This window comes from Belonocnema kinseyi, chromosome 5, assembly GCF_010883055.1.
Source record: "Belonocnema kinseyi isolate 2016_QV_RU_SX_M_011 chromosome 5, B_treatae_v1, whole genome shotgun sequence".
Taxonomy (NCBI): Eukaryota; Metazoa; Arthropoda; class Insecta; order Hymenoptera; family Cynipidae; genus Belonocnema; species Belonocnema kinseyi.
In genome coordinates this window covers 80304134-80312975 of record NC_046661.1, presented here as the reverse complement: position 1 = coordinate 80312975, position 8842 = coordinate 80304134, and the positions used below count along the sequence as shown (strand labels likewise).

The following is an 8842-nucleotide window of genomic DNA, read 5'->3' as shown; positions in this document are numbered from 1 at the left end:
TTCCGAACTGTCGGCGAGGAACAAAGTATCTGCAACGAACATGCTTGCCGTCCCGGTACTACTCTATTCATTTGGAGTAGTTCCATGGACGAAGAACGAGCGACTGTACAACTCACGCCGTCAAGGGGGTCGCGGAATATTGAGTCTTGAATGTCTTCACAACAGGATTATTCTGGGTACAGCACATAGAGATGCAAATGGAAGAGACCCTCTTCTTAAAATGGTCAGGAATAACGAAGAAGTGGGCAAAGGAGCATTTCTATACAAAGCAGCGGAGGAGGCTGCTGAAATAGTCGGACTTGACTTCAGTATTAGGGGTGATCAAAATGCATCAAATCTAATCTATCTCGAGTACTGACTCCTGAAAGCCCGGATTAAGAAAGCACAAGAGAAAAACTTTCGTGAACAGCTCCTAGATAAGAGGATGCACGGTATCTTCCACAGAAATGTGAAGGATCAGTCAATGTCTTGTGAGCTAACGTTTGCTTTCCTTAAATCGCCCGGATTGAAGTCTGGTACAGAGGGTTTCATTTTTGCATGCCAAGACGGTGTCATTTCCACCTTAACATACCGTCGCCACATTTTGAGCCAAGACATTCTCGATGATAGCTGCAGGGCGTGCCATGCACAACCCGAACATTTAGCTCACATACTATCTAGTTGTCTAACACACGCGGGAACGACCTACATTCAAAGGCACAATGCGGCACTAAGAGTACTTTATTACCATCTCTGTCACTCCTACGGCATTCACCTTAATATCGCTCCTCTAAATGCTCCTAGGGAAATTGAGTCAATTGTCGAGAATGGGAAGTGCCGTATATACTGGAACTTTATATTCTCGACAATTGTTTCTGTTGCTCACTCGAGGCCTGACATGGTTCTTCTTGACTTCGAGAAGCGAACCATGTTCGTTATCGAATTTTCGGCACCAGCTGACAAAAACATCATAACCAAGGATTATGAAAAGAAAGAGAGGTATCGAGGCCTTATAAGAGAGTTGCAACGATTGTACCCGGAATATTCTGTTAAACTGATCGTCCTTATCATCGGCGCTCTTGGAGGTGCCAAGCTTTCACTTGCTAATAGCCTAAAAAGCATCCCTGCGTGTCAACAATATGCTAGAACACTTGCGGGAAAAATGCAAAAGGCGGTTGTCCTTGGGTCGCTCCATGTTCTTAGGGTCCACGAGGTTTTTGCTGGATCGTCGTATTGATTCCTTTACAGACTGTAACCACCTATCTCACGGCTGTGATACGTGGTTATGGCTGAAATTTTACCGCGATTTCGCTGGAAGCGGGTGCAATTTTTTAGATTAGCACCCGCTCCCGGCGAAATCCTGCGGTTGTCCTTATGACAAATTTTTAATTATATATATATACATATCAATCAAATGATCATCACGGGTATACGGGCGAGTAGGGGGCGCCACGTTTCTATCAACTGATATTTCTAATGCATTGTGACTCTCTATTTCTCTCTGGTTATAGTTATACGTCGTGCTGTGAGCTTATGACCTATCAATTGCTTATCATTCATTTTTTTAAGTCCACAACCACTCACTGAACACGTTTATTTATCCATTTCAAATAATTGTTTAACTGTCACCAGTGCACCATGTAGCAGACGACGCCAAACAATTTACTTCGCGCGCACGCGCGTGGACTTCGGCGTTTTGCTTCAGCGCCATCTGCGATGGGAAGGAGAGCTAATTTGACTCCCCTTCCTGCCACTCCGTCTCCCGCGCCCAAGTTCTACAAATTTGGCATTTTCCCTCATTGAGTTGACCGAGCTTGATACATGTTACTGCGCTAGGTACTGAAAGTGATGGCAACTGCTCTGAAAAGAGAGTTGTAGAATGATTCACCTTCCAGCCCAGTCAGTGAAGAAGCGAGCGAAGGTGGGCTGCCCTGCAGGGGACGTTAAGGTGTGAGAATGAAGCGGTAGTGTGCCTGGCGATGAGTTGACATTGTCCTCATCAAAACCGGAAAGCCCTCATACTTAGCCCTGGGCAGGTATGAGGGTTGTTACCCCCCTGATAGTGGACTCACCTGCGATCGGGTCAGGATTCATAAAGTGCGGGGATTGGAATTACCATGGATTCCAAAATAAAAAACTTGAAAAAACTCATAGTTGTGAAAACAATCAGAATCAATTTTGTTACGTTTGCACATAATATGAAATCCCAGAATATGGGAAGAACATTACTGGAAAAGTTCGGACCATTTATGCAAAACACTTCAACATTAAGTTTCCAGAACAAGATGGAAGCTAGGCTCCTTATATAATACGCTCTGCTTGCAATTTAATGTCGTGCAAATGCGAAGAAAGTAGAAATAGTGCAAGCTTGAGGTTTATTGTACCAGAAATTTGGGAAAAACCGCAAAATGAATTGTTACTTCTGCATAAACGATGCGCGATAATTGGGAATTTTTCAACTAACAATTAATAACTTACAACACAGTCTCTTCGGTAATAGGACCACAAATAAAAAAAACGTGCAGACATTCCAGTAGACGCTAACACTTCTCATTCAAACACTGGAAAAAAGAAGTCACTTCTGGAACGTAAGACAGACTATTTTTCAAGGAGCAGTGCAGATTCCAACATTGAATGTGAAACATCTGATGACGAGTACACTACATATGAGACAAAAACGAGACACTCAGAGATGTAGTCACAAAAGGAATTCAATGACTTAATTTGAGATTTGGGATTACTCAAATATGGCACTGAACACCTTGCTTCAGCTTTGAAAAAAAGGAAATTTAGAAAAAGGGACAAACTCAAGTGTTTATCAAAACAGAGAATAGAATTTTCGGAAATACTTTTATTTTGATCGAAAACTGTCTTTAGTCTATTGCACGAATGTTAATGGATTTATAAACGAATTAAAGCCAGGAGTTTACAAAGATGGAGAATGGAGATTATTCATAGACTCCTCCAAGCAAATCCTGAAGGCTGTCTTATTGCACAACGCAAACGAGTATGCATTGATATCAATAGCTTACGCAACAAAACTCAATCAAAATTACAGTGATATGAAAATCGTCTTGGAAAAAATCAAGTACGAACACCATAAATGGCTAATTTGTGGGGATTTCAAAGTTCTTACGATGTTCCTGGGACAACACTCAGGAAATACGAAGTATCCTTGTTTCTTGTGCCTATGGGACAGCCGAGATCGTGGCAATCATCATAAGAAAAAAATATTGCCATCAAGAATGTCACTGGAACGAGGATGCATAAACGTAATTAATAAGCGAATAGTGGAGCCATCAAAATTCCTTCTTCCACCTCTACCCATCAAGTTGGGTCTAATGAAATAATTTGTAAAAGCATTAAACAAAGAAGGATAATGTTTTCAGTATATAGTGTCTCAATTTTCCCATTTGTCCGATGCTAAGTTAAAAGAAAGAATATTTGATGGACCTCAAATTCGAAAACTCCTGAAAGACGACGTTTTTGTTACAAAAATCTCTTTAACTGAGAAAAAAGCATGGCTTGATTACAAAAACGTCCTTGAACAAATTCTCGGAAATCTTAAAAGCCCAGAAAGAAAAAAACAAGTCTCGAGAACGCTTGACAGTGTCAAAAAATTGAAATGTTTAAGCTTTTAAAGCAACATTTCATGGATTCTCATGTTGAGTACTTCCCTGAAAACCTTGGGAACTAGAGTAAAGAACAGGACGAAAGGTTCAAACAATATATCAAAGTGATGGAACAAAGATATAGGGGCAGATAGAATGAAAATATGATGTTGAAATACTGTTGGATGTTAAAAAGAGATTTGCCTCAGAACAAAAGAAAAATGCCTCTACGACGATCTTTCAAATTCAAAAGAGTGCGTTATGATAAAAGCAGATAGCCGTTTTTTCATCGAAAGTAAGTGGTATGTAGAACTATTTATAAAAACTGCCTTATACTATATATGAATTCAGCAGCTTGAAATCTATAATAAAACCATGTTTCACCATCATATACACAAACATACGTTTTTTGAGGTTAGGTCGGAAACCAATCATGAAAGGTGCTATTTTGACCTCAGATTCGGATTCAGCGGATCAAACTACGTAGGAATTCATGTGTCTCGTAAAAAGTACCAGACTCTTTTTGTGTGGCTGTGTTGTGTTCTGCTTTTTGAAAGAATGTGTCGAGATTTTCTTAATTATTTTGGAAATTGTGATTATGGTTAAAATTTAGGGATCGCCATTTTGTAAATTAATAAAACAAACTTTTTTCGTTCAGATATATTTTTTGAACATAGTCTATAGATACTAGTTGTACAGAGACAAAGGATTCTGATAAAATATAAAAATGTTAACTGCATTTGAAATTTTACGGTACTTTTCCTCAGTTAATTCCATGAGAATCTTTGACTTGTTTGGGCCACATGTTAATATTAATTAATTTCGCTCAAATTTGGTGGAGATAATTTTTTTCGTGTCTCAAACAAAATAGGGGGGTGAGACCAAGAAGAATCTAAAATCGAAATTAAAGACCACCCTATTGGTCATAAATAGAATTCTGTTTAATAGACTTTTTAGTTTAGTTTTTGTGCTAATTATATCAACGTCATAAAATTTGGTTGAAATTCTTGATTTCATGCAGGGGGTGCTTCCACTGTACTGTCCAATGCAAAAAATGTGTCACGAGAGTTGGAAACGGCCGTGCGGCGGCGCTAGTAGTAACTTTCTTCTACAAAACCATGTATTACCATAGGAAAAATGCATAAAAATTACAAAACAAATATGACAAACCATTGAAAATTATTTTTTCTTCATAGTATAGAGTCAGGTAGTAAATAATACTTATGTACTTACGTATTATTTTTTTAATATATGAAAAAGCGGCATAATTGACACAATTCTAACAAGCAAACAAATTGCATGAATATTCAGAACTTATAAAAAATAGTTTAAAAATGAATAATAAATACACAAATGAATAAAAATACCAAAAATATATATTGTTATCAAATTATAAAATTTTACAAATTTCAAATAACAACAAGATCTTTAATGGACAAAAAATAAAATCCCGAATTTAAAAATATCCGAAACTAAAATTCACCGACTTCTAAGCCGACTTTTAAAATAAACGAATTAACTCAATTGGTTATTAATTTATGAGCTATTAATATAATGATGAATAAGGCAAACAATTTAATTAATCATTAATTAATAATTTATTAATTATTTTCGGCAAATTTTAAATTTCATTAAACTTAAATTTCAGAAATAGTAATATTTATGGGAATTTCACGATTTATTTATTTTATAACTCAGCAATTTTTTTCTTGTTAATTTATGACTTTGTTATTCATTTTTTCGTTATTTTGTGTTAGTCTCAGATATTGAAATACTTTTAAATATAGCCACGAAGAACTAATTTTTTTTTATATTGCGTTTTAAAATATAATTCTACTATATAATAAATATAAATATTATATTTATAGATGATAAACAAGAAATATGATCAATCCTAAAATATTGTTTTTAAATTTATCTAAATATAATTTTCATAAAATTCTTGAGAAAATTCAAAAGAATTATAAATATTTCAGGCTTGTCAAAAAGAATCTAGAAGATTTTAAAGAATTTTTTTTCATAATATAGGATTTTACAAAATATAAAAAATTCGTGTCCTTTTAAAAGATGTTTAGAACTTTTAGAAGTTACAAAGCAATTAAGAAATATTCGATACATTTTCGAAAATATTTCCTTGTTTTAAAATATTTGTAATCTATTTAAAGCATCTTAAATTCCTAAAAATATTTTTGACTGACACGAATTTTTCCCAAAATTTACAAATACAATTCCAAATTTTTAAAAATTACCTTGAAATATTCTAAATTTTCCCAGCAGTTTTAAGAAAATTAGTCTATTCTCTTGAAAACCTTCGAAATTCTTTCAAATCATACTAAATATTTCTTGAATTTATCAATTTTTGTTCGTTTTTATTTTGCAATCTTATCAAATTGAAACAATTTGCTTTAAAATCTTCAAAACTATTTTTAGAAACTTTAGGAAATCGTTTGCTATATTTAAAAACCTTTTTTAATTTTCCCTCAAATTTCATTTTTTAAAATAAAAAATTATTTAAAATTTTCACACGAATATAAGATTTTTTTAAAAATCTTGCCAGACCTTTTAAACCTTTTAATTTCCAAAAATCATTCAAGTTTTTCCTGTATTGTTTATTTATTTTGCAAAATTAAAAAAATTGCCTTAAAATATTTCGGATCCTTTTTTGACTGTTTTTGAAATCTTTTGAAATCTTTTAAAATAATCTCTTCAAATTAATTTTTCGAAATAAAAAATTATTTTAATTTTTCTTAGGAACCTGAAAAATTTTTTAAACTTTTTAAAGATTTTAGGAAATAATTCAAAATTTGTTGTGACCTTTTTTAATCTTCTCTTGAAATTCCTTACAATACAATTATTTAAAAATTCCTATGAATTTTGAGGACTTTTTTTCACACCCTGACAAAATTCATTTTACCTATAAAATTCGTAAATCCTGAAAAAATGGTCTCAAAGTATTCCATATTCTTTTTACCCAAATTTTTAAAACTTTAAAAATTAAAATTATTTTTTGAAAATAAAACCGAAACCATTTCTTTTCAGATCTTTAATAATTATTGAAAAGCTTCTAACTCTTTTATTCGGGGTCTTCGGGTGTTCTTCACTTTTGAAACCTGATTTTCATATCGGAGCGATAATTAATGGAAAAGATTAGATAAAAAAACAGAAAAACACTTTTTAAAAAATCCACCGTGTCATTTTTACAGTAATTGCATAAATAAACCGTTTTCTTCATATTTTTTTAAGAGTTTGTAACGGCTCAACATGACAAAATAAATATAACAGTCAAAACAACTATAGAACAAAGTTACTACTAGCGCCGCCGCATGGCCGTTTTCAAAACATGGGTTATTTTCAACTCTCGGTGACAGGAGGCTGATTTCATGTTATCAACTTAGTTTCAAGTAGTTTCTTTTCAATCAGATAATTATTCAACAATTCATAGCTTACCTGTTATAGTAGACGCATATTGCAATAAAACTCGTTTATTTTCCTTTTTTGTTATTATTTTGTTATCATTTTGGCTATATTATCGAGAAATTCCGTTGAATATCTAATCAGTCAATTATAAATTTTGTCATTATTTTCGTTAATAGCATGACTTATCTCTTCTTCTACGTTTCACAACAATCTGTAACTAGAAACGAACTTTGAACATAACTCATGAAATTCTAACAAATAGTTCGATTTATAACTAAAAAATGATAATTTTTCAACAAAATAGATGAATTTTAAACTAAGATAGATAAGGAAAACCGACCATTACTGGGACAACATAAAAAGTATGTCTGATAAAGACACAATAATAAATATTGTTGAGTATCTCTTATATTCCAACATAAATCATAAAAGTGAAAATTTTCTAGTTTTCTTGAAGTTCTTCTAAAATTATTACTACACGGAAAAAATAATCCACGAAAAAGTCACGAACTTGTATCGAGGTCTCAGATACGACGAAAAATTATGAAATATTGAAATGTACCAAATTATAATATCGAAGAACTATTTTTGGCATAATTGATAATAATTCTTAAGATACTGCGAATCTACCTACAAATATTCTATTCAGGGATAAAATTAGAATTAAGGAACTCGGTTAAAATGTCGATTAGAAATATGATGATAATTTCGTGAATCCTAAATTATATATAAAAACTCGTAAACTCTAGTGGCGCATGGGCGTTGAATCTTACAATGTTCAAGCCAATCACGTATTTTGTGGGGAACTAACCTAACTTAACCTTACCGCGCAATGACCGAAGTCGCCATCGAGTACACCCTCTTGGTATCTATGGCCAGAGTCGCGAAGAATTCCACTCTAGAGTTGGCAACAGACACGGTCTGAGTGCAGCGGCATGGTGGGGCATTGTGTACATACTTTTCTTTAGCTCGTAGCGCGTGCAAAGCACTATAGTTTAAATAAAGTTTGTTGTTCTTATATAAAGTGACTGACTTCTCTCGCCATACCACAATAGCGGATTGTAGGCCGCTGGATATACTTGGATTAATAATTCCTACAATTTTATAACGATTGGCGACCTCTGTTTTAAACGTATAAAATTAACCGAACTTAAAACTAGATTTCTACTTTTATCAATCGCCGATAATTATTGCATTCTGTTACTTTTGATCTTTACTTTCAATAACAGCTGTTATTTTTAATAATACATTCTTAATTGGTTTATTCAATGCTAAAGTAATAATTATTTAAAGTTTATCTTAAAATTTCATTCTTTTAAATAATATAAGCGATTATTAAATTAATGGATATATTGCGAAATTATCAAGTTTGATAATATTATTATATAAATTATAATTAAAATTGTTATTAAAACGTAAAGTTATTATCAGATAAATTACAGTTAAGAAAATTTATTATATTAATGTTTTAATTATGTTAATGCGTTAATGTTGAAACACTTATTATTTTTAGATTAAAAAAAAATAATATCGTATTTTTATTTCAACGTCATCTAATCAAAATTTAATAACTATTTAATATTGTAGCTATATAAATTCTAAATTGTAATTTACAAATTTAAAATTAAATATAATTTAAATAAATTTTAAATTGGTTTATTCAATGTTACTGGAATAATTTCTTAAAATCTAATTTGTTAAATAATATAAAAGATTATTAAATTAATAGATATATTGTGAAATCATTTAGTTCAATAATATTATAATATAAATTAAAATTTAAAATAAAATATAAAAGTACATAAAGATTGGATTTAAATTGTTTAATATTTAGT

General features: G+C 32.2%; 1 long non-coding RNA gene across 1 annotated transcript in view; it reads right to left on the bottom strand.

The window, feature by feature from the left end:
* LOC117173447 overlaps positions 1–7946 on the bottom strand; it is an 11430-nt gene extending 3484 nt beyond the window's left edge. Inside the window, exons 1-2 of the long non-coding RNA XR_004467188.1 lie at positions 7834–7946; positions 7038–7224 (exon numbers count right to left, since the gene is read on the bottom strand). This is a non-coding gene — a long non-coding RNA (uncharacterized LOC117173447). The remainder of the gene's footprint in view (positions 1–7037; positions 7225–7833) is intronic.
* Between the last annotated feature and the right edge of the window lie 896 nt (positions 7947–8842).